This window comes from Salvelinus alpinus, chromosome 9 (genome assembly GCF_045679555.1).
Source record: "Salvelinus alpinus chromosome 9, SLU_Salpinus.1, whole genome shotgun sequence".
Classification (NCBI taxonomy): domain Eukaryota; kingdom Metazoa; phylum Chordata; class Actinopteri; order Salmoniformes; family Salmonidae; genus Salvelinus; species Salvelinus alpinus.
The window spans coordinates 69456278-69483822 of record NC_092094.1 but is presented as its reverse complement, the minus strand read 5'-3'; the positions used below and the strand labels follow the sequence as shown (position 1 = coordinate 69483822).

Here is a 27545-nt window from a genome sequence, read left to right as displayed (position 1 = left end):
GGAAAATTCATCCAGGAAGTGGGATTTTTTTAATGTGGGTATTTTCAATTGAATACCTATAGAGTATCTAATGGGTTATGACCCAGATTGCAGTTCCTATGGCTTCCACTAGATATCAACAGTCTTTAGACATTGTTTCAGGCTTGTTTTCTGAAAAATGAAGAAGAATGAGACCTTTCTGTCAGTGGACTGAGGAAGAATGCAGAGCTGGTTTGGCGCGTGAGCGTGAATACGCTATTGTCCAGTTGAAGTATTATTGATTATTTAGACAACTGACAACGTGAGGATTAATTATAAACATCGTTTGACATGTTGACAAACTTTACCGGTACTATTAGGATGTATTCGTCTGCATGTTTTGACCGCCTTGGAGCCAGTGGATTACTGAAAAAAACGCGCCAACAAAACAGAGTTTTTGGGATATAAAGAGGGACTTTATCGAACAAAACAAACATTTATTGTGTAGCTGGGACGACTCTTGTGACTGCAACCATATGAAGATCTTCAAAGGTAAGTGATTAATTTTATCGCTATTTCTGACTTTTGTAATTCCTTTACTTGGTTGCAAAATGTTTGTATGCTTTTGTAAGCGGGGCGCCGTCCTCAGATAATCGCATGGTATGCTTTCGCCGTAAAGCCTTTTCGAAATCTGACAAAGCGGCTGGATTAACAAGAAGTTAATCTTTAAGCCGATGTATAACACTTGTATATTTTATGTATTTTGAATTTGGCGCTCTGCAATTTCACCGGATGTTGGCGAGGTGGGTCGCTAGTGGAATGTCTGCGCCAGAAAGGTTAAATGAGAATAATTAATAATAATTCATCCTCTAAGGTTGGCCTTAAGTGATTCCCATAAGAGAGAATGAGATTGTCTGATTTGAACAAAGACAATGGAAATAATGTTACAGAAGTCTGCATCAGACAGGAGAAGAGAATGTAATCTCCAACAGAGAGGAGTACGAGTTTGTCCTGATAGTTCTATGTCGAGGGATAAAGGTCCATGGTCAGAAATTACAATGGGTAAATATTCAGAAGAGGTGACATTTGGAAGTAACTTATGATCAATAAAGAAATAGTCAATACAAGAAAAAGAATGGTGTACATGTGAAAATAAATAATATTCTCTTGCCTGGGGATTCTGAAATCTCCAGGGATCTGTACACCCATTCTGAACCATAAAATCAGAGAAGGACTTTGACATAGCAGAAGGAGACATTGTTCTGGGGTTGGAGCGGTCTGAAGCTGGGCTAATAACACAATTCAGATCCCGCCAAATATCAAAAGATGGGTGTTCAGAGAAGGGATTTAGTACAGAGGAATGCCGTATTGCATGCTCAAGAATGTGGTGGTTCTCATACCGCTGCTGCCATTTCAATGGCATTTGGAAACATGAACACACTCCTAGCGCCATTTGAACAACTGACTGGAGAAATAAGCTAATCAACTGCGTTTGCAGCACCCTCTGTCATGGCATTGAAACGCCCTCTCAACAAAACTGTCGACACAGACCGTGGGGTAACTTACAAAAGTACTCGAGGCCATGAACAAGAGATTTGGTGGTATTCTCTCTGAGCCTCTACTGTGTCGCCGCCATGCTCGATGCTAGGTACAAGGACCGCTACTTTGATGCAGACAAGAACCAGGGTTTACGTGAAATGTTACATGCACAGCTGGACAAGATAGAAATGGACACAGGGACAATGCGCACAGAAGAAGAGAGGCCACGGACAGACAGAGCTGAAACTTCACTTATTGACATGTATGATGAGATCCTGGTTGAGAATGAAATGACTGAACAAATGAACAACGAAACAGCACAGCAAGTAAGTGAAAAAAATAGGTTTTGATTATGTTTTACTGGTAATGGGGACATACGTAAATGCCAACAAAATAACTTCTTGGTCAGTGATGTGTGTTTGTAACCTTTATTTAACTAGTCAAGTCAGTTAAGAACCCATTTTTATTTACAATGATAGCCTACCCCGGCCAAACCTGGACAACGCTGGGACAATTGTGTGCTGCCCTATGGGACTCCCAATCACGGCCGGATGTGATACAGCCTGGAATCGAACCAGGAACTGTAGTGACGCCTCTTGCACTGAGATGCAGTGCCTTAGACCGCTGCGTCCGTGTGTGTATTTTTCTTTTTGGCAAGGAAAATATTGGATATCGGTATCAGCCAAAAATGTCATATCGGTGTATCACTAATCTAAAATGTTGAAAGGAAAAATGTGTGAAAACAGACCAAGTGTTGGCAAAGCCTGCTACATTTTCAGTGAATGTGCATTATGCATGGTTCTGGTTCAATTTGTTACGAAAAGGTCATTTTTATAGACAGAACTGAAAGCCAGATCAGTGATTCATGTGCTTGAAAGCAGATTCCAGATGCATCGGATGTAGTGATCACAATATAGTAGCCATATCTAAGAAAACCAAAGTTCCAAAGGCTGGGCCTAATATAGTGTATACGTTTTGTAGTGATTCGAATGTTATTGAGGTAAAGAATATTTGTGACCGAACGGGTCGAATCGGTCCTATGTAGCAAAATTTGATTATTATTATTTTTTTTACATTGGATAGAAGTAGAGAGTCAGAGCTAGAAAATGGTATATCATACACTTCAGTTGAGGAACAATGGGAAAGTAATTCTGCTTTGAAAGTTGATAAACTTGTAACCTCACTTCTGAGAAAATGTCCCTTGTATATTTTTGGTACCTACTGGAGAGCGCTTCTTTGTCTACACCCATTCAGCGTCGTTCACACCCTCTTAAGCTTTAACCCCCCCCCGTCTCTTTAACGATGCACATGTGAGGCTATGTACTAAACAACCAAAGATTTAAAGACTAAAGGCTGGTTTATTTATTTTATTTTATTTATTTTACTGTTATTTTACCAGGTAAGTTGACTGAGAACACGTTCTCATTTGCAGCAACGACCTGGGGAATAGTTACAGGGGAGAGGAGGGGGGATGAATGAGCCAATTATAAACTGGGGATTATTAGGTGACCATGATGGTTTGAGGGCCAGATTGGGAATTTAGCCAGGACACCGGGGTTAACACCCCTACTCTTACGATAAGTGCCATGGGATCTTTAATGACCTCAGAGAGTCAGGACACCCGTTTAACGTCCCATCCGAAAGACGGCACCCTACACAGGGCAGTGTCCCCAATCACTGCCCTGGGGCATTGGGATCTTTGTTTAGACCAGAGGAAAGAGTGCCTCCTACTGGCCCTCCAACACCACTTCCAGCAGCATCTGGTCTCCCATCCAGGGACTGACCAGGACCAACCCTGCTTAGCTTCAGAAGCAAGCCAACAGTGGTATGCAGGGTGGTATGCTGCTGGCGAGTACTACGAGTGTCTTCGTAAATTTTATCTGGAGTGCCAGAGTGTGCTCTGGGCATTCGTAAATTCAGAGGGTGCAAAGATGTCATCAAGGCAAAGGGTGGCTACTTTGAAGAATCTCAAATATATTTTGATTTGTTTAACACTTGTTTTGGTTACTACACGATTCCATATGTGTTTTCATAGTATGTCTTCACTACTATTCTGCAATGTAGAACATAATAAAAAATAAAGAAAAACACTGGAATGAGTAGGTGTCCAAACTTTTGACTGGTACTGTAACTGTGGGAAGCATTGGAGTCAACATGGACCAGCATCCCTGTGGAATGCTTTCGACACCTTGTAGAGTCCATGCCCTGACAAATTGAGGCTGCTCTGAGGGCAAAAGGTGCAACTCAATATAAGGAAGGTGTTCCTAATGTTTGGTATACTCAGTGTAGTTTAATGTAAACTTCAACTAGTATACCATTTTAAATGATTTATGGACAAACTACAGCAACACTTTGTTTTAATAAAAATAAATGTCCCGAGAATTTAATCCAGATGCATTTCGGTAATGAGAATTTGGGGTTTAAAAAAAATATTCAGGCGAAATTGTAAAATGTACTTAAAAAAGACACTTTCCCAAAAACATCTTATTCCTCAGAATCATAGTTGATTTTTGTAGATCATGGTTTTTGGAACTCAATTTGCTACATACATTTTAAAACTGGTTTCATGAGAATCATACACTTGCATAGAAGCATCACTCCAGCATATCACGCCTGTAAAGAACTCAATGCAAATGGGTCTAACGTAATATCATGGTTTGTGATCACGGATGCTTATGAAACAAGTATTTTTTGATAGGGACGAAATAATTTCTCAGCTGTCAGGATGCAATCTTCCTGCATGTTTATGGACCAAGTAAACTGTAGATCAGCACACGTGTGTCTGTGTGCGCATTCTTACTTCTCAAACTATGGGCAGATTTGAGTCATTCACACAGAACGTATCACGTTTTAGGAAAGACCCAGATGCAGACAGTGTCGAAGTAATAAATTACTAGGACGGGGACAGGCAAAACAGGTCAAGGGCAGGCAGAGGTCAGTAATCCAGTGTGGTGGGACAAGGTACAGGACGGCAGGCAGGGTCAGGGCAGGCAGAATGTTCAAAACTGGGAAAACTATAAAACCAGAATATTAGAAAAGACAGGAGCAAGGGGAAAAACGCTGGTAGGCTTGACGAACAAAACAAACTGGTAATAGACGAACACAGGTATAAATACACAGGGGATAATGAGGGGAGATGGGAGACATCTGGAGGGGGGTGGAGACCAGCACAAAGACAGGTGAAACAGATCAGGGTGTGACAGTACCCCCTCTAGGGGCGCCACCTGGGCGCATACCTGGTTGACCGGGGTGTCGGCATTGGAAATCTGCGATGAGGCCTGGGTCCAGGGTGTCCCTAGCGGGGACCCAGCACCTCTCCTCTTGGCCATAACCCTCCCAGTCAACCAGGTACTGGAATCCCCTGCCCCGAGGTATAATCTTCAGGAAACACCTCACCGTGTATGCCGGTTGGCCGTCGATGAGACAGGGGAGAGGGGTGGGCCTGGAAACAGGAGACAAAGAGCTGTGAGACATGGGTTTGATTTTAGAAACATGGAAAGTGGGATGTATACGGAGGGTATGGGGCAACAGAAGATGAACAGCAGAGGGGCTAATGACCACCTCCGATAATCCGTGAAGGAACATCTCGAACAATGCTTCCGGGTTACAGGCACTCTCAGCCGCCAACATGTGAAAATCCACCACGTAGTCTGCCACACTATGGGAGTCTTGACGCAGCCTGTCTCCCGGGCAACAGAGAACAAAACATCTTCCGAACTTCCGCCATGAACTCCTCTAGACAGAGGCGGACGGCGGACTGTTGCTCCTAGAGCACCATAGCCCAGGCGAGTGCCCTCCCGGACATTAGAGTTATGATGTACGCCTTCCTCGAGCGGTTTGATGGGAACGAAAAACGCTGCAGCTCGAAAATGAGGGAGCACTGGGAGAAAAAAAACTCAGGCAGGTTCCGGAATCTCCAGCGTAGCGCTCCAGAGGTGGTAAGCGGGGTTCTCGGGACACTGGGGTAGGCTGGGAGATTACAGGTGTGACCCGCTGCCCAGTGGGGAATCCGAGGAATTTCTCCAGCAAAGTCTCGAAGTCTGGTCATGGCGTTCTGCCAGGGTATGGAGTCCCTCCATAAGACATTGCAGTAACTCCTCGTGTCGTCCAATGGTGGCTCCTTGCAGGGAGACAGCATTGTGGAGCTAATCTGAGTCTGCTGGGTCGGTCATGGCCAGTTCGTACTATCACATTTTAGGAAAGACCCAGATGCAGACAGTGTCGAAGTAATAAAAGTTAATAACTAGAACAGGGGGCAGGCAAAACGACGGGACAAGGGCAGGCAGAGGTAAGGAAGGTACAGAATGGCAAGTCTCAGGAAAGGCAGAGGTCAATAATCCAGTGTGGTGGGACAAGGTACAGGATGGCAGGCAGGCTCAGGGTCAGGGCAGGCAGAATGGTCAAAACTGGAAAAAATTGAAAACAGGAACTTTGGCAAGGACTGGAGCAAGGGGAATAATGCTGGTACGCTTGACGAACAAAACGAACTGGCAACAGAGAACACAGGTATAAATACGAAGGGATAATGAGGGGAGATGGGAGACACCTGGTGGGGGGTGGAAACAAGCACAAAGACAGGTGAAACAGATCAGGGTGTGACAGAATGTACATCGTCGTTTCATCTTTTTTTCCTACCCTCGCTCTCCTTCTTAGATTTTATGCCAAATTATAAACAACTCAATTGGCTATTTCAGCTATCTGTCAAGCAATGGGCAGGTTGTAACTTGATCCCACTGCTATGATTGGATAGAGCGAGGCTAACTCCGCTCCCCTTTCACATCTCCTCATATCACTTGCTGCTGTTTACTGCCACTATGAGAAATAGCTCAATGGCGATGACATTTTCTACCCAGCCATAAATGTGCATAATATCTAACAAAGAGTGCTAGGGTTGTAAAAAATCTGAAATTGACGATGCACGTTCTGTCTGAATGACTCAAATCTGCCCATAGTTTGAGAAGTGAGAACGCATACACGTGCTCTGATCTACAGCTTTCTTGGTCCATAAACATAAAAGAACATTTGTAGTTAGCTAAACTTATTATCAACTTTTTATTTAGGAATTTTCAACGCTTCCTGCTTTCCCTATAACGACAATCATCTTTTCTGACTGCTTCTGGTCAGATCAGCACACCAGTAAATAGCTAACGTTACACTGCAAGTCAGATGACTCGTTGCCAAAAATGGTGCATGTTCAAAATGATAACCAGCTAACGTTAACTAGCTACGTTGGCTATTAGCTCATACCTGATATCTTAGCACCATGTTTATCTAGCCAGCTAGCTAGCATAGAAACTAATATACAGTTGAAGTCGAAAGTTTACATACACTTATGTTGGAGTCATTAAAACTGGTTTATCAACCACTCCACAAATGTCTTAACAAACTATAGTTTTGGCAAGTCAGTTAGGACATCTACTTTGTGATTGACACAAGTAATATTTCCAACAATTGTTTACAGGCAGATTATTTCACTGTATCACAATTCCAGTGGGTCAGATGTTTGCATACACTAAGTTGACTGTGCCTTTAAACAGCTTGGAAAATTCCAGAAAATGATGTCATGGCTTTAGAAGCTTCTGATAGGCTAATTGACATCATTTGAGCCAATTGGAGGTGTATCTGTGGATGTATTTCAAGGCCTACCTTCAAACCCAGTGCCTCTTTGCTTGACATCATGAGAAAATCAAAAGAAATCAGCCAAGACCTCAGAAGAAAAATGATAGACCGAAGAAGAACACCAACACCATCCCAACCGTGAAGCACGGGGGTGGCGGCATCATGTTGTGAGGGTGTTTTGCTGCAGGAGGGACTGGTGCACTTCACAAAATAGATGGCATCATGAGGAAAGGAAAATTATGTGGATATATTGAACAACATCTCAAGACATCATTCAGGAAGTTAAGGCTTGGTCGCAAATGGGTCTTCCAAATGAACAATGACCCCAAGCATACTTCCAAAGTTGTGGCAAAACGGCTTAAGGACAACAAAGTCAAGGTATTGGAGTGACCATCACAAAGCCCTGACCTCAATCCTATAGCAAATATGTGGGCAGAACTGAAAAAGCGTGTGCGAGCAAGGAGGCCTACAAGCCTGACTCAGTTACACCAGCTCTGTCAGGAGGAATGGGCCAAAATCCACCCAACTTATTGTGGAAAGCTACCCGAAATGTTTGACCAAAGTTAAACAATTTAAAGGCAAATACTAATTGAGTATATGTTAACTTCTGACCCACTGGGAATGTGATGAAAGAAATAAAAGCTGAAATAAATAATTCTCTACTATTATTCTGACATTTCACATTCTTAAAATATAGTGGTGATCCTAACTGACCTAAGACAGGGAATTTTTACTAGGATTAAATGTCAGGAATTGTGAAAAATAGAGTTTAAATGTATTTGGCTAAGGTGTATGTAAACTTCTGACTTCAACTGTATGTATTATTTGAGATTCTTCAAAGTAGCCACCCTTTGCCTTGATGAGAGCTTTGCACGTCCTTGGCATTCTCTCAACCAGCTTCATGAGGTTGTCACCTGGAATGCATTTCAATTAATGTGTGCCTTGTTAAAAATGTATTTGTGGAATATCTTTCCGTCTTAATGCGTTTGAGCCAAGCAGTTGTGTTGTGACAAGGTAGGGGTGGTATAAAGAAAATTGCCCTATTTGGTAAAAGACCATGTCCATATTATGGCAAGAACAGCTCAAATAATCAAAGAGAAACGACAGTCCATCATTACGGAAAATTTCAAAGTTTCTTTAAGTGCAGTCGCAAAAACCATCAAATGCTACGATGAAACTGGCTCTCATGAGGACCGCCACAGGAAAGGTAGACCCAGAGTTACTGTACCTCTGCTGCAGAGGATAAGTGCATTAGTGTTAACCTCACCTCAGATTGCAGCCCAAATAAATACTTCATAGACTGTTGCCAATTTAAAAACATTTTTTATTTAATTACATTTTAGAATAAGGCTGTAACACAAGAAAATGGTGAAAAAGTTAAGGGGTCTGAATACATTCCGAAGGCGCTGTATGCAGTTTAAGGTGTGAGTGTAATCATGTTGGCTATATTGGATTCAGAATCAAATTGATTCACACCAACAGGCTTTATAGGCGTGAGTGTTGCAAATCTCTGAACAAATGCCTCATTTACAGGTGATTTATCCTGCATCAAATGTTATTATGGCAGCCATATTTAATTTTATTTTGGAAGCCATATTGGATTTGAGGCAAAATATAAAGATAATCTGTGATTGCCCCTTTGATTTAATTGCAAGACTAGGGACTAAAGATCCAAAAACCTTTATGGAACCTTGCACTCACAAAATTTTTATTTTGATATCTGTGCCCACTTGTTTTTCTTTGGCGCCACAACATCAAAAAACGTGTAACTATATGCCTTTCTTTCAGGCACGGCCATACAGCACTGAATGAGAGCAAAGTTGTCTATTGAACAGCTATGAACTATTGTGTCTGTGTTTACAGGTATATAGTTCCAAGATTCATTTAGATTTCCTAATGCTGTTTGTGTGTGTAAGTAGACAGCTGACTACTTGTAATCCACATTTGAGCAATATCAAAGCTTGCAATATTGGGTTACATGAGCTTGTGGCCCAACCCCCTCCAGACAGTTTAGGGATGTTTTCAGTAGAGCAGATTACAATGGCCACAACATCAAAAACATGTGTTACTGTATGTATTTTTGTCAGGCAGGACCATACAGCACTGATTGAGAGCAAATGTGTCTATTGAACAGCTACCAAAAAGTGAAGTCATCATAAATATTAATAGTTGATATTTCCCGCCTATTGTATCTGTGTGTTTACTGGTCTATATTTCCAACTTGCTTTAAGATATCCTAATGTTGTTTGTTTCTGTATGTAGGGCAGACTATTGACTACTTGTACTCTACATTTTAGCAATATCAGAGCTTGCAATATTAGGTTACGTGAGCTTATTGCTGTTTTAACTCAAACAGTGCAGAATAAAATCATAGGCAGGCAAATGCTTTAGTGGGGTGCATGCAATGGTCTTGTGCAGGTTATTGAATTTATCCGAGGGCGGAATAAAACAGGTCCATTTGCAGGCTAGCTATTAGAATAATTTCCTAAACCATTTCTCCTTTGGTTTATAGGCTACACTAGCAGAAGCTGGTATAAGAGCAGTATCCAAAGTGAGAATGGATGTTTAGCCAGTGCAACTGAAGGTCATTTAAAAACCTGATGTAGCCTATACACACTTGCAATGAGTCATTCATCATGATGCAGCATTGTGTTTAATTGTTTAAAATAAAAGCAATTGTTCAAATGTAGCCTTATTCGATAGGCTACCTATTCTCTCGGGTTAACAAACGCCCTTTTTTCATATCACTGTTGGCCGTAAGCATATTTGAGAACACTACTCATTATCCTCATGCATCAAGAGGGCACATTGAAGGATAACGTCAATGACCTTAATACAAATGTGTACTTTTCGCAATGCATCATTTTAATCCAAAATTGTGACTTGAACGATGACGAGATATACGCGATATATACATTTCGTAGAATTTTTTTATTTATGTTTTATTTTTAATTAGCTAGCACAGAATGTCTTGCGGGTACCAGGTACCACTGTTCTGACATGGAGCTGAGGAAAATACATTTTACTCACCATCTCGACAAGCGTGTTAAAATATGCATATCTTCCCATTGGCTTGCCAGGTCGTTCCCTCATACCATCCTACATGCCGAAAACGTTAAGGATGTAAATACACTGCACCGGTGGCAATATTTGCAGGAATTAGCCATGATTCATGGGTGCCGAAACCCATATCGTTTCCACGATCTTGCAACGGAGGGCTATATGAATACCCATCTAATGCGACCTGATTGCCAAGGTTACCAGAATTCGAAAATGACTGTTAGGCTATTGTTAATTCACAAAATATCATCAAATGCAAGGTTTCGTTCATATAAGGACGCAATGTAAGGCATGTGATGCGATGTGGAATTATTCCCCACTGGCTGCCCATGCGCTACCTTGTCCCTATTTACCAATAATGCAGCTGTACGCTGAAAGCGTTTTCGCAAAACCGAATGTAGATAGACGAGCAGAGATTCTAGTCGGGCGTGCATGCTAAAAATGCATTAGGCTATTGATTAAATTGAATGTGATTCATGCGTTCCCAATCTGAATTAGGAATGATTGTGCAATATTGCCGCTGCTCGTACAATTAGCCTATTTGCTCGCAGGTGATGTGGTTTTCCAAGTAAATGTTTAAAATTACAAATACAACATAGGCATTGCCTATATCCAAACCCACATTCACATATTTGACAAGATTCGTGCTTTATTTGGTAGATAATTTTGAATAGTCTAATCCTCCATCTAAATTGTCTTGGAGATACATTAGTCTACAGTTCACATCACCAGAGATTATGTTGATGTATCATGATTTTAATGACAATGTTTGCCCCTTTTGTTGCATTTCCTATATTTAAAGAAAGCTTATAGAGGAGAAGGATAACCCTGAAATGACACATCACATAAGAGTAGCCTAGATGTTCTCAATGTTGATTTAATGGTATGTTCAAGCTAGAATCTTTAGTTGATATATACATTTTTGGACATACATTAATGATATATATACACCCATTGATTGTTAAACGTATAACTTGCCTCATTAACTTAGTTCAACTGTTGTACCCCATCAGAACCCAAAATATGAGCTTGTTTTACTCTAATGTTTGTAAACAATGTAAATGTAAAAAAAAAACGGTATAATTTTGGTATCATGGATGATAGCTCTGTCTATGAATTTGAGAGTGGTTACATTACTCCAGGCCTATCCCTCAGCTTTTCACCAAAACAGAGGAGGGTAGACCACTTTGTTATTGTTTCAATAAAGGACTCAAGCTTTAAACTGCTTAGTCATTGGTATGTATATGACAATTTAATTTATGGGGTACATTATTAAACATTATTAAACATTCTCAGTGTCCTGTTAAATAGTGACTGTGATCGAAAAGTAAGTATATAATGCTCTGACGTAAGAACTGTCACATCGTGGTGGGTTGCACAGAACCAGGTTAAGCATTCCCTGGACTAAGAAGCATATTCAATTCAGACCCTCCAATAAAAGTACTTTTTAGTCAGGAAGGGGTTTATTCGGGGTAGGCCCTGGGTAGGCAACTGCCCAAATATAATTTAAGTAAAGAGTTATACATTAAAGTGCAAATCATCATAATCCTATGAAGCAGGAAAAAGATCACATAATTCTATACTTCCATACATAAGGCTGCCTTTTTATTTGTTAGCATGTTAATGTTACCACACAGGATAAAAAGTGAACATAGGTTTCTGTCACACTATTGTGTATACTGTGTATACCTGGCTGATTAATGCAATATGTGTGAAGTACATTTCTGGTCAGATGTTAGACTCTCATTCTGGCCATCTCTTCCTCTCACTGCTAAATATTGCTGCTTATTTCCGAGTTATCTCAAAATAGACAACAGGCTTGTTGAATAAGCAATCTATGTACACAGTATGGCTTGTTTTTGTAATTGCCATCTCAATCTGGGTTCCCTCATGCCATTCATTAAATGACGTTATAGAGATAATATCAGCACCTGCATCTAAGACTGCACGTGATGCCTTTTCATAGTACTTCCCGTTAATGCGGTTGCATGTATTCTGGAAATTCCAAGGCCTAATACTGGTGTCAATATAACCTGGCCCCACACTTGGAATGAACAACAGCTTGTTGTCTTCACAGAATGGAGTCCCAACTGCGGTAAGTGGAGCCATAGGAAAACCCATTAGTGGCAAAGTAAGTGTAAACTCCGTCGCAACCTGAGGTGACTATATCCCTCTTGTTTCTCTTCTACGAGGAGTCCTATGAAGATGCCCTCCTAGGGAGTATCTCTAATGCTACTGCTTTCAGGTGTTTCAGATGTTTTCCCCCACTCTTCTGAGTTGAGTAGATATGAATCGTACATGTAGAATAGTGGAAGAAACTTTCCAGTGTTTGTTCTATGCCTGTAGAATGCAGAGTGCTCACCATCTCTTAAGATAGAATGACACAATTACAAATTATAAAGAATTTTACAAATGGGGTCTACTTAAAAAGGTGAAGAAATAGACATCATCTGCTTGAGTTAGGCATTGGACTTCAATCATCGACAAATCCATGAAGCTGAGGTAATATTTTAAACGTCACCAATTTAAGGTATTACTGAACAAATACATGAATTAAGCTGGGTTAAAACCTATTTTGAATGGTAATAGAAGTGGAACTCTGGCTAAAGGCCAAATTAAAAATGTATAATAAGGAACGGCTATTTACTATGATGTACAGTTGAAGTCGGAAGTTTACATACACCTTAGCCAAATACATTTAAACTCAGTTTTTCACAATTCCTGACATTTAATCCTAGTAGAAATTCCCTGTCTAAAGTCAGTTAGGATCACCACTATATTTTAAGAATGTGAAATGTCAGAATAATAGTAGAGAGAATGATTTATTTCAGCTTTTATTTCTTTCATCACATTCCCAGTGGGTCAGAAGTTTACATACACTCAATTAGTTTTTGGTAGCATTGCCTTTAAATTGTTTAACTCAGGTCAAACGTTTCGGGTAGCCTTCCACAAGCTTCCCATAATAAGTTGGGTGAATTTTGGCCCATTCCTCCTGACAGTGCTGGTGTAACTGAGTCAGGTTTGTAGGCCTCCTTGCTCGCACACACTTTTTCAGGTTTGCCAACAAATTGTCTATAGGATTGAAGTCTTTGTGATGGCTTTGTGATGGCCACTCCAATACCTTGACTTTGTTGTCCTTAAGCCAGTTTGCCACAACTTTGGAAGTATGCTTGGGGTCATTGTTCATTTGGAAGACCCATTTGCGACCAAGCTTTAACTTCCTGACTGATGTCTTGAGATGTTGCTTCAATATATCCACATACTTTTCCTTTCTTCATGATGCCATCTATTTTTGTTTCATCAGACCAGAGGACATTTCTCCAAAAAGTACGATCTTTGTCCCCATGTGCAGTTGCAAACCGTAGTCTGGCTTTTTTATGGCGGTTTTAGAGCGGTGGCTTCTTCTTTGCTGAGCGGCCTTGCAGGTTATGTCGATATAGTACTCGTTTTACTGTGGATATAGATACTTGTGTACCTATTTCCTCCAGCATCTTCACTAGGTCCTTTGTTGTTGTTCTGGGATTGATTTTCACTTTTCGCACCAAAGTACGTTCATCTCCAGGAGACAGAACGCGTCTCCTTCCTGAGCGGTATGACGGATGAACCCGATTTGTGGAGGTCTAAACTTTTTTTCTGAGGTCTTGGCTGATTTCTTTTGATTTTCCCATGATGTCAAGCAAAGAGGCACTGAGTTTGAAGGTAGGCCTTGAAATACATCCACAGGTACACCTCCGATTGACTCAAATGATGTTAATTAGCCTATCAGAAGCTTCTAAAGCCATGACATAATTTTCAGGAATTTTCCAAGCTGTTTAAAGGCACAGTCTAGTGTGTGTAAACTTCTGACCCACTGGAATTGTGATACATTGAATTACAAGTTAAATAATCTGTCTGTAAACAATTTTGGGAAAAATTACTTGTCATGCACAAAGTAGATGTCCTAACCGACTTGCCAAAACGATAGTTTTTTAACAAGAAATGTGTGGAGTGGTGGAAAAACGAATTTTAATGACTCCAACCTAAGTGTATGTAAACTTCCTACTTCAACTGTATTTGACATTGGAAACATACTTGTTTCCTCTCTTCCTTTGTATGGTTCAATGTGAAAAGCAGCCTGTGTAGTAGACACAAATCAATGGCAATAGGGACAAAAGAGGCATTACATTTGAGTAAACAAAAAAATGACTTAGGACACATTTTTCTAAGCTTTGTTTTATGATATTTGTCAAATAATAAATATATATGAGCCATGATTGCTTTTTTGCATTATCATACGCACCTGTTTTCATCCTTAATGCCAGGTGGATACCAGGAAACAGCAAGAACACATAAATGCACAGACTAAGTTATCCAACTGATGATGAATGAGATTGCAAACTTGGGTCTTGTCCATAGAGGGGTCAATTGTTGAGGGGTGATTTTACTCACATGTAACGTAATATAAAAAAGAGGTTCCATTACCAACATCAGAGAATTACCAATAGCTGCCATTCACAGTTGCTTAATGTGAGCTTCAATAACAGAGGGGTCCCAGGAACTATAAGCTCCCAAAGCAGGATAGAAGTAGGCTCCAATGTCATCTGGTGGGCTGTCTCCCCCTCTTGGCTATCTTGCTGCCACCTTTGAGTCCCAGTGTGGCAGAATAGGGTGGTGCCAGTGAATGTACTTTCTATCATAATGTGTGTTGCCATACCGTGTGTAGTAAAAGGCATGCAAATCAAATCAAAGTTTATTCGGCACGTGCGCCGAATACAACCTTACAGTGAAATGCTTACTTGCAGGCCCTAACCAAGAGTGCGATTTTTAAGTAAATGCACATTGCAGTTTAAAGCAGGGAATTGCCTGAGGGCAGCCTCCATGTTCTTGACCCTCTCGGGGGTCTGTGTCATTCGTTTTGATTAGTGCTGCTTCAGTGATGACAATGTCAATGTTACTATGCTTTTGAATGTAATTTTTTCCAGGTCACTTGATATTAAGGAACAATTTGAGACCAAATGGAGAATCTTGTGGTGTAAAGGGCTTTAAAAAAACTGTTAATATGAACACGAGCAACACCAAATCAATAAATGTCTAAACCTTGCCATTCTAGGTATGTTAATGCTTGTTGTGATCCACTGTCCATTCTTGTGAGAACTGTTTGACGTTTTTGGGCTTATTGCTGTCTTTGAAATTTGGCTGCTGAATGTTGGTTCATCCTACAGATTGAAATAAAAAATAAAAAACGTTGGCTACTTATCCATTTATGATCGATCAGGAGTAGCCTACCGACAACTGAAATGCAAGTGACAGAATTACTACCCCCAAGTGAGGGTAATTTCTGAAATTCTAGTTTGTTACATTATTATTATTAAGTCTTTATTGAAGACTCATCTCTTCAGTAGGTCCTATGATTGAGTGTAGTCTGGCCCAGGAGTGTGAAGGTGAACGGAAATGGTCGTTTTCTTTGATTAAATCCATTTTTATAGCATAACACGACACATTTTGTAAACGGCTTGTGTCATGAATTCCATCTCCTTCAACTTTTGACGAAACATTCAATGTAATTACTCACATTAAATTTAAGTTTATCTAGTCATGGTTGGTTTCATTGCAATCCTCTGTTTGTTAGTAACACAACCATACATGAATGTTTCTTTTTGCGCAACGTATTGATTGAAAGGAACTGATTTGAACACACCAAACAATGACCTCATTGCGCGCCAATGATATGACCAGTGGTTCTTTGATTGACTGTATTTCGGCCCAATGACCACTCATCGTCTTGAAATCTAGCTTGGTAGATAGCCAATGAGCTGAGGTAAACGGCAATATCTAATGGTTATATCCGGGAAGACCAGCTCTTGAACGAAAGTCGAGCGTAACACAGCCATTCGCCATTGAAATTTCTACCTGAAGGAGCTACGTTGTTTGCGCGTAGCAGTATTGAGTTGAGATCATTTTTCGCTATTTTATCGAAAGAATTATAGCGAGTAAATCTGAAAAATCAAAGACAAAGTCCAGGTATACAGATCTACACGATATTGATAGTGTAACGGCAGCCTTCCTCCTCTTCACGTGAAGAGAAGGTGTAGCAAGGATCGGACCAACACGCAGCGTAGCCAGTGCTCAACATGTTTAATACGAAACTGTGAACACTTACAAATAACAAAATAATAAATGTGGCAAATATTATTCATTTGAGTTGTTTTGGAGATTTATTTTATTTGACATATATATAACCAGTAATGAAATGTGTGAAGTACACATGGCTCTACATTGTGAGTGTGTGTGTCTGTATATATTAGATATTTTTTACATGTATTTTTATCTAAACATGGAATGGAACAGCACCTCACCATAGTGATTGAGGTTCCCTACTCTATATATAATCTGTGTGTTTCTGTCTTTATTTCACAGTCCCTCCATCTAAATTGTCTCCAGCATCCTATCTGACTGTTTGGCTATTCTAGTACATGTGAAAGATGACGCTACAACAATAAAAAAACAGAAAACGTATGCTCTTTCTTTCTCTTTTCTTCTACCAGATCTATTGTGTTATATTCTCCTACATTCAATTAACATTTCCACAAACTTCAGAATGCTTTCATTCAAATGATACCAAGAATATGCATATCCTTGCTTCTGGGCCTGAGCTACAGGCAGTTAGATTAGGGTATGTATGTCTTCAGGCGGAAATTGAGAAGAAGGGATGCAGCCATAAGAAGTTAAACAAATTTTATTTTCAATTACTCGGACAGGAGAAGTTGTAATCTGTATAAAGGCAAAAAGGCCATTTTGAACAAAGGATGAGCCTTTCTTAATAATCTCCTGGAGAACCATTTTAGGTTTAACTGATTTTTATACTCTGACGTCCTTGGGTAGGCGGAGGGAGTCTGGAAGGGCATCTAGGAATTTTTGGGTTGTCCGTGAATTTATAGCACAACGTTTGATGATCCTTTGTTGGGGTCTGAGCAGATTATTTGTTGCGATTGCAAACATAATAAAATGGTGGTCCGATAGTCCAGGATTATGAGGAAAAATATTAAGATCCACAACATTTATTCCATGGGACAAAACTAGGTACAGAGTATAACTGTGGCAGTGAGTAGGTCCGGAGATATGTTGGACAAAACCCACTGAGTCGATGATGGCTCCGAAAACCATTTGGAGTGGGTCTGTGGACTTTCCATGTGAATATTAAAGTCACCAAAAATGTAAATATTATCTGCCATGACTACAAGGTCCGATAGGAAATCAGGGAACTCAGTGAGGAACGCTGTATATGGCCCAGGAGGCCTGTAAACAGTAGCTATAAAAAGTGATTGAGTAGGCTGCATAGATTTCATGACTAGAAGTTCAAAAGACGAAAACATCTGGCTTTTTTTTGTAAATTGAAATTTGCTATCGTAAATGTTAGCAGCACCTCCGCCTTTGCGGGATGTGCGGGGGATATGGTCACTAGTGTAACCAGGAGGTGAGGCCTCATTTAACACATTAAATTCATCAGGTTTAAGCCATGTTTCAGTCAGGCCAATCACATCAAGATTATGATCAGTGATTAGTTAATTGACTATAACTGCCTTGGAAGTGAGGGTGTGACGTAGAAGTCCGTCACTGGCCGCGGGCAGCATTTGGTTCTTTAACGCATGCACACATTCATCACTCCGCCCTGCTCCGTTATAAGATAAGTTAACAATGTGGGTCGACACACAAATTAACTCCTGTCTTGGTACATACATTTCACACTTGTCAGTGTTCATATTTAAGATATGCAATATTTATTATACTTATCAATGTTGTGGATGAGCTGTTTGTTTGTTTGTTCTGTTCCTCTCTCTCTCCATCTCTGTAGCTTCCGGGTATGCTGGAAAAGGACCCGAGCTAAGGGAATGGGGCTGACTTTATAGTGCCTGTCCCAAATGGCTCATCAGTAGTCAGTAGTGATGTAATGTTGTAAATGTTATGTTGTGGTATTGTTTAAAAAACGTGTTGCAATGTATATCCTTTAGTGGGTTTAGTTCATGGGAAATGTAGGTTTGTATAGTTAATTGCTTAATTAATTATGGTTAATTGTTCTGAGGGGAGGGGCTAGCACTACAAAAGGAGCCTCTCTTTCAGTTCATGAAGAGGCATTTTGGATCGAGCTGTGGATGGGGCAGCATTGTTTTTAGCTGTCCCATAAGGTATACGGTTGATGGTAGTACTGTTGTTCTTGTTCCGGAATCACCTTGTAAATAAACACCTTTGCACAGAAGTACTTTTGCGGCTCCGCCATCTTTTTATTTTGATAGAAGTTAGGTTTTCCAGTTTAGCCTTCTGGCCTACTCTACGTGACAGAGGGATCTGACATTAAGTAACCATATTTTGAGATGTGAGATATCACAATCTCTTTAAAAAATGGCAGGAATGGAGGAGGTATTTATTCCAGTGAGATTGCTAAGGCGACCCCCGCCATTTTTAGTTTTTCCCAACCTAGGTCGAGGCACCCGCACCATATTCAGATTAGCCTTAACGTCGGTGGCCCTGCCCCCTGGTAAACAGTGTATGATCGCTGGATGATTCGTTTTAAGTCTAATACTGTGGGTACTGGAGCCGCCAATGACTAGGGTTTTCAATTTGTCAGAGCTAATGGTGGGAGGCTTCGGCGTCTCAGACCCCGTAATGGGAGGAGTAGAGACCAGAGAAGGCCCGGCCTCTGACTCCGACTCGCTGCTTAATGGGGAGAACCAGTTGAAAGTTTCTGTCGACTGAATGGGCTACACCGGTTGAGCATTCCTACAGCATTTCCTTCCAGAAGCCATGAGAAAATTGTCCGGCTGCGAGGGGATTTTTATACTACTATCTCTACTTACTGGTGGAACAGACGCTGTTTCATCCTTTCCTACACTTAAATTACCCTTGCCTAAAGATTGCGTCTGAAGCTGGGTTTGCAGCACAGCTATCCTCGCCGTAAGGCGATCGTTCTCCTGTATATTATGAGTACAGCTACTGCAATTAGAAGGCATCATGTTAATGTTACTACTTAGCGTCGGCTGGTGGAGGTCCTGACGAACCACATCCAGATAAAGCGTCCAGAGTGAAAAAGTTGAATGAAAAAAGTTGAGCGAGGGAAAAACAAAAAATATGAACAGTAATTAACAAGTAAAAACTGTAAAGTTGGCAGGTAGCAAAGTAAAGTTATCAACAAAACGTACAGCAGACGTCAACAAGTTTACAAGTTGTGACCGGAGACAGACAGTTGTGCTACGCTCGTTGTGCTAGGCATTTTACTTATATTGAAAAAAATGAGGGCACACATTTAATGTGTTGTGAAATCTGTTGTGAATGTGTTGTAATATTTTTTTAATTGTATTTAAACCTACATTTTGCTGGAGCCCAGGAAGAATAGCTGCCAAGGCAGCAGCTAATGGGGGATCCATAATAAATACAAATGCAAATTATCAGTTGCAGCATCCCAATTCCCAGACACTATACATGTGCAATATGTTGCTTAAAGTTTTAATCGTTTTCTTATTGTTTTCCACTTCAGCGAGCAGGTCTTTCTAATTGACCAGGCCCAGGTATCCTGGAAGGATATTGATCTCATTCCGTCAGTAGAGGATGCCTGGTTATTTTTTTTTAAGTGCTTTCCTCACCATCTTAAATAAGCATGACCGCTCAATTGTTTTTTAACCAGGAACAGATATAGCCCTTGGTTCACTCCAGACCTGACTGCCCTTGACCAGCACAAAAACATCTTGTGGCGTTCTGCATTAGCATTGAATAGCCCCCGCGATATGCAACTTTTCAGGGAAGATAGGAACCAATAGACATAAGCAGTTAGGAAAGCAAAGGCTAGCTTTTTCAAACAGAAATTTTCATCCTGTAGCACAAACTCCAAAAAGTTCTGGGACACTGTAAAGTCCATGGAGAATAAGAGCACCTCCTCCCAGTTGCCCACTACACTGAGGCTAGGAAATACTGTCACGATAAATACGCAATAATTGAGAATTTCAAAAAAGCCTTTTTCTACGGTTGGCCATGCTTTCCACCTGGCCACCCCTACCCCGGTCAATAGCCCTGCACCCTCCACAGCAACTTGCCCAAGCCTCCCCCATTTCTCCTTCACCCAAATCCAGATAGCTGATGTTCTGAAAGACCTGCAAAATCTGGACCCTACAAATCAGCCGGGCTAGACAATCTGAACCCTCTCTTTCTAAAAGTATCCGCTGAAAATGTTGCAACCCCTATTACTAGTCTGTTCAACCTCTCTTTCCTTTCGTCTGAGATCCCCAAAGACTGGAAAGCTGCCGCAGTCATATCCCTCTTCAAAGGGGGAGACACTCTAGACCCAAACTGCTACAGACCTATATATATCCTACCCTGCCTTTCTAAGGTCTTCGAAAGCCAAGTTAACAAACAGATCACCGACCATTTCGAATCCCACAATTCCTTCTGCGCAATGCAATCTGGTTTCAGAGCTGGTCATGGGTGCACCTCAGCCACGCTCAAGGTCCTAAACGATATCATAACCGCCATCGATAAGAGACAATACTGTGCAGCCGTATTCATCGACCTGGCCAAGGCTTTCGACTGTGTCAATCCCCGCATTCTTATCGGCAGACTCAACAGCCTTGGTTTTTCAAATGACTGCCACGCCTGGTTCACCAACAACTTCTCAGACAGAGTTCAGTGTGTCAAATCAATGGCTAGTACTATAATTATAAGCCCAAGTCCTCCCAAATTGCAGTTCCTAGGGCTTCCACTAGATGTCAACAGTCCCTAGAAAGAGTTTCAGGCTGTTTTTTTTTTTAAATGACCCAGAAATTGTAGTTTTTCATGGTGGCTCTCATTTTGGCTGTAGTGTTTCTAAGTGCGTGAAGGAAAGCGTGTTCTTTCTTATTTTTCTCCGGTAAAGATGTTAACGATTCTCCGTCTTAAATTTGATCATTTATTTGTGTATTAGGATACCTACGGCTTGATTATAAACGTTGTTTGGAAAAGTTTATTAGTAACGTTTGGGATTCATTTTGTAAGCATTTTGACGGAGGGAAACTGAGTGGATTATTGACCGAAGCGCGCCAGCTAAACTGAGTTTTTATGGATATAAAGACGAACATTATCGAACAAAAGGACCATTTGTGATGTAACTGGGACCTTTTGGAGTGCCAACAGAAGATGATCATCAAAGGTAAGGCATTTTTTATGTCGCTATTTCTGACTTTCGTGTCGCACCACCCTGGTTGAAATATGTTTGTCATGCATTTGTATGATGGGGCGCTGTCCTCAGATAATCGCATGGTTTGCTTTCGCCGTAAAGCATTTTTGAAATCTGACACGGCGGCTGGATAAACAAGAAGGTAAGCTTCATTTTGATGAATTACACTTGTGATTTTATGAAAGTTAAATATTTCTAATAATTTAATTTGAATTTCACCGGATGCAGTTGAGATGGGGCACTAGCGTCCCAATGATCCACAAGAAGTTTTAACTAACCTCCAGACAAGCTTCAATGCCATACAACTCTCCTTCCGTGGCCTCCAACTGCTCTTAAATGCAAGTAAAACTAAATGCATGCTCTTCAACCGATCACTGCCCAAACCTGCCCGCCCGTCCAGCATCACTACTCTGGACGGCTCTGACTTAGAATATGTGGACAACTACAAATACCTAGGTGTCTGGTTAGACCGTAAACTCTCCTTCCAGACTCACATTAAGCATCTCCAATCCAAAATTCAATCTAGAATCAGCTTCCTACTTCGCAACAAAGCATCCTTCACTCATGCTGCCAAACATACCCTCGTAAAACTGACTATCCTGACGATCCTTGACGGCTATGTCATTTACAAATGGCGTCCAACACTCTACTCAGCAAATTGGATGCAGTCTATCACAGTGGCATCCATTTTGTCACCAAAGCCCCATATAATACCCACCACTGCGACCTGTATGCTCTTGTTGGCGGGCCCTTGCTTCATATTTGTCGCCAAACCCACTGGCTCCAGGTCATCTGTAAGTCTTTGCTAGGTTAAGCCCTGCCTTATCTCAGCTCACTGGTCAACATAACAGCACCCACCCGTAGCACGCGCTCCAGCAGGTATATTTCACTGGTCACCCCCAAATCCAATTCCTCCTTCGGCCGCCTTTCCCTCCAGTTCTCTGCTGCCAATGACTAGAACAAACTGCAAAAATCACTGAAGCTGGAGACTCATACCTCCTTCACTAGCTTTAAGCACCAGCTGTCAGAGCAGCTCACAGATCACTGTGCCTGTACATAGCCCATCTGTATATAGCCCATCCAACTACCTCATCCTCATACTGTTATTTATTTTATTTATTCTGCTCCTTTGCACCCCAGTATCTCTACTTGCACACTCATCTTCTGCACATCTGTAACTTCAGTATTTAATTGCTATACTGCAATTACACTGCTCAAAAAAATAAAGGGAACACTTAAACAACACAATGTAACTCCAAGTCAATCACACTTCTGTGAAATCAAACTGTCCACTTAGGAAGCAACACTGATTGACAATAAATTTCACATGCTGTTGTGCAAATGGAATAGACAAAAGGTGGAAATTATAGGCAATTAGCAAGACACCCCCAAAAAAGGAGTGATTCTGCAGGTGGTGACCACAGACCACTTCTCAGTTCCTATGCTTCCTGGCTGATGTTTTGGTCACTTTTGAATGCTGGCGGTGCTCTCACTCTAGTGGTAGCATGAGACGGAGTCTACAACCCACACAAGTGGCTCAGGTAGTGCAGTTCATCCAGGATGGCACGTCAATGCGAGCTGTGGCAAAAAGGTTTGCTGTGTCTGTCAGCGTAGTGTCCAGAGCATGGAGGCACTACCAGGAGACAGGCCAGTACATCAGGAGACGTGGAGGAGGCCGTAGGAGGGCAACAACCCAGCAGCAGGACCGCTACCTCCGCCTTTGTGCAAGGAGTTGCACTGCCAGAGCCCTGCAAAATGACCTCCAGCAGGCCACAAATGTGCATGTGTCAGCATATGGTCTCACAAGGGGTCTGAGGATCTCATCTCGGTACCTAATGGCAGTCAGGCTACCTCTGGCGAGCACATGGAGGGCTGTGCAGCCCCACAAAGAAATGCCACCCCACACCATGACTGACCCATCGCCAAAACGGTCATGCTGGAGGATGTTGCAGGCAGCAGAACGTTCTCCACGGCATCTCCAGACTCTATCACGTCTGTCACATGTGCTCATGTGCTCAGTGTGAACCTGCTTTCATCTGTGAAGAGCACAGGGTGCCAGTGGCGAATTTGCCAATCTTGGTGTTCTCTGGCAAATGCCAAACGTCCTGCACGGTGTTGGGCTGTAAGCACAACCCCCACCTGTGGACGTCGGGCCCTCATACCACCCTCATGGAGTCTGTTTCTGACCGTTTGAGCAGACACATGCACATTTGTGGCCTGCTGGAGGTCATTTTGCAGGGCGCTGGCAGTGCACCTCCTTGCACAAAGGCGGAGGTAGCGGTCCTGCTGCTGGGTTGTTGCCCTCCTACGGCCTCCTCCACGTCTCCTGATGTACTGGCCTGTCTCCTGGTAGCGCCTCCATGCTCTGGACACTACGCTGACAGACACAGCAAACCTTCTTGCCACAGCTCGCATTGATGTGCCATCCTGGATGAGCTGCACTACCTGAGCCACTTGTGTGGGTTGTAGACTCCGTCTCATGCTACCACTAGAGTGAGAGCACCGCCAGCATTCAAAAGTTACCAAAACATCAGCCAGGAAGCATAGGAACTGAGAAGTGGTCTGTGGTCACCACCTGCAGAATCACTCCTTTTTTGGGGGTGTCTTGCTAATTGCCTATAATTTCCACCTTTTGTCTATTCCATTTGCACAACAGCATGTGAAATTTATTGTTAATCAGTGTTGCTTCCTAAGTGGACAGTTTGATTTCACAGAAGTGTGATTGACTTGGAGTTACATTGTGTTGTTTAAGTGTTCCCTTTATTTTTTTGAGCAGTGTATTTCGCCACTATGGCCTATTTATTGCCTTACCTCCCTTATCCTACATCATATATACAGTGTGTACAAATACTTTTTTTTCTATTGTATTATTGCCTGTATTTTTGTTTATTCCATGTGTAACTCTGTGTTGTTGTTTGTGTCGCACTGCTTTGCTTTATCTTGGCTAGGTCGCAGTTGTAAGTGAGAACTTGTTCTCAACTAGCCTACCTGGTTAAATAAAGGTTAAATAAAAAAATATAAAAAATCTTCCAAATTATCCCCTAGGTATTTAAACCTGTGTTTTATGTCTGTCTGTGCCAGTTCATCTTGTATGTTCCAAGTCAACCAGTGTGTTTTTCCCGTGCTCCTGCCTTTCTATTGTCTTTTGCTAGTCCACCCGGTTTTGAGCCTTGACTGTTTCCTGGACTCTTTACCCGCTTGCCTGACCATTTTGCCTGCCCTGACCTAGAGCCTGCCTGCAACACTGTACCTCCTGGACTCTGAACTGGTTTTTACCTTTTGCCTGTCCATTCTCTTTCCCAACCCTTTTGGATTATTAATAAATATCAAGGACTCAAACCATCTGCCTCCCGTGTCTGCATCTGGGTCTCGCCTTGTGCCCTTATACTCAGCTCTGTAGATTTTGCTGTGAAGAGACAGAATCAATAGATCATTTATTCTGGTATTGTTCCTATTTAGCTTGTTTCTGGTCACAGGTTCAGGAATGGTTCAAAAAATCACAACATGCACTTAAAGTTAACCTTACAAATAGCAGTGTTGTGCGATTTGGAAAGCCATAGTCAGTTAATAAATAATATAATAATACTCGTTGGAAAGGTTTTAATCTTTAGCTCCACAATCTGTGGATACTATATGATTTAGAAAGGGGGAAAAAACGATTTAAAACATCACAGCACAATTGAAAAATATATGGCACATGGAAACCAAATGAGGGTGGTCTATGGTGATACGTGGGATGGGCTGAGTGGCTGAGGGTTTGGATTAAAGAGATTATGTTTGGTAATGTATTATTGTTATGTGACTGCTTTATATAAAAGTACCATGTATGTAAAAATGTATGTACAGTGGGGAGAACAAGTATTTGATACACTGCCGATTTTGCAGGTTTTCCTACTTACAAAGCATGTAGAGGTCTGTAATTTTTATCATAGGTACACTTCAACTATGAGAGACGGATTCTAAAACAAAAATCCAGAAAATCACATTGTATGATTTTTAAGTAATTAATTTGCATTTTATTGCATGACATAAGTATTTGATACATCAGAAAAGCAGAACTTAATATTTGGTACAGAAACCTTTGTTTGCAATTACAGAGATCATACGTTTCCTGTAGTTCTTGACTAGGTTTGCACACACTGCAGCAGGGATTTTGGCCCACTCCTCCCTACAGATCTTCTCCAGATCCTTCAGGTTTCGGGGCTGTCGCTGGGCAATACGGACTTTCAGCTCCCTCCAAAGATTTTCTATTGGGTTCAGGTCTGGAGACTGGCTAGGCCACTCCAGGACCTTGAGATGCTTCTTACGGAGCCACTCCTTAGTTGCCATGGCTGTGTGTTTCGTGTCGTTGTCATGCTGGAAGACCCAGCCACGACCCATCTTCAATGCTCTTACTGAGGGAAGGAGGTTGTTGGCCAAGATCTCGCGATACATGGCCCCACCCATCCTCCCCTCAATACGGTGCAGTCGTCCTGTCCCCTTTGCAGAAAAGCATCCCCAAAGAATGATGTTTCCACCTCCATGCTTCACGGTTGGGATGGTGTTCTTGGGGTTGTACTCATACTTCTTCTTCCTCCAAACACGGCGAGTGGAGTTAGACCAAAAAGCTCTATTTTTGTCTCATCAGACCACATGACCTTCTCCCATTCCTCCTCTGGATCATCCAGATGGTCATTGGCAAACTTCAGACAGGCCTGGACATGCACTGGCTTAAGCAGGGGGACCTTGCGTGCGCTGCAGGATTTTAATCCATGACGGCGTAGTGTGTTACTAATGGTTTTCTTTGAGACTGTGGTCCCAGCTCTCTTCAGGTCATTGACCAGGTCCTGCCGTGTAGTTCTGGGCTGATCCCTCACCTTCCTCATGATCATTGATGCCCCACGAGGTGAAATCTTGCATGGAGCCCCAGACCGAGGGTGATTGACCGTCATCTTGAACTTCTTCCATTTTCTAATAATTGCGCCAACAGTTGTTTCCTTCTCACCAAGCTGCTTGCCTATTGTCCTGTAGCCCATCCCAGCCTTGTGCAGGTCTACAATTTTATCCCTGATGTCCTTACACAGCTCTCTGGTCTTGGCCATTGTGGAGAGGTTGGAATCTGTTTGATTGAGTGTGTGGACAGGTGTCTTTTATACAGGTAACGAGTTCAAACAGGTGCAGTTAATACAGGTAATGAGTGGAGAACAGGAGGGCTTCTTAAAGAAAAACTAACAGGTCTGTGAGAGCCGGAATTCTTACTGGTTGGTAGGTGATCAAATACTTATGTCATGCAATAAAATGCTAATTAATTATTTAAAAATCATACAATGTGATTTTCTGGATTTTTGTTTTAGATTCCGTCTCTCACAGTTGAAGTGTACCTATGATAAAAATTACAGACCTCTACATGCTTTGTAAGTAGGAAAACCTGCAAAATCGGCAGTGTATCAAATACTTGTTCTCCCCACTGTATATGTACCAGAAAAGCTGCAAAGATGTGGATGGGTTACAAATATATATTTTTAAACGTGTTTTTAGAAATGTTTAGAAATGTATTTAAATTAAAACACATAAATATTTCATTTACATAAGTATTCACACCCCTGAGTCATTACATTGTAGAAGCACCTTTGACAGTGATTACAGCCGTGAGTCTTTCGGTGTAACTCCCTAAGAGCTTTCCATACCAGGATTTTTTTCAAAAATTCTTCAAACTCAAATTGGTTGTTGATCATTGCTAAACAACCATTTTCAGGTCTTGCCATAGATTTTCAAGCGGATTTAAGTCAAACTGTAACTCTATCAATCAGTCTTCAGTGTCTTCTTGGTAAGCAACTCCGGTGTAGATTTGGCCTTGTGTTTTAGTTTATTGTCCTGCTGAAAGGTGAATTCCTCTCCCACTGTCATTTGGAAAGCAGACTGAACCAGATTTTCCTCTAGGAATTTGCCTGTCCTTAGCTCCATTCCGTTAAAATGTTATCCTGAAAAACTCCCCAGTCCTTATTAATTAAAAGCACTCTTAAACCTTTGGATGCCATCTACCATAGTGCCCTTCGTTTTGTTACAGGTGACAGTTTTGATACTCATCACTGCATCCTGTATCAAAAGGTTGGCTGGACTTTGCTAAAGACCCGTAGACCTCTATATTACTCCCTTTTTGTTTACAAGGCTCTACTTCATAAAATGCTGTCTGTCTTATCTAACTTTTCTGTTG

General features: G+C 41.5%; 1 protein-coding gene and 1 pseudogene across 2 annotated transcripts in view; both read right to left on the bottom strand.

Moving 5' to 3' along the window:
• LOC139530523 (4-galactosyl-N-acetylglucosaminide 3-alpha-L-fucosyltransferase 9-like) overlaps positions 1–10547 on the bottom strand; it is a 30045-nt gene extending 19498 nt beyond the window's left edge. The window contains exons 1-2 of one of the 2 annotated variants that reach the window (XM_071327014.1): positions 10147–10547; positions 4894–4939 (exon numbers count right to left, since the gene is read on the bottom strand). The gene's annotated coding sequence lies outside the window, so the exon portion shown is untranslated. The remainder of the gene's footprint in view (positions 1–4893; positions 4940–10146) is intronic. The other variant, XM_071327012.1, reaches the window with a different exon arrangement.
• Positions 10548–11961: 1414 nt separating this feature from the next.
• LOC139530978 (glycoprotein endo-alpha-1,2-mannosidase-like) lies at positions 11962–15065 on the bottom strand (annotated as a pseudogene).
• Positions 15066–27545: the final 12480 nt, after the last annotated feature.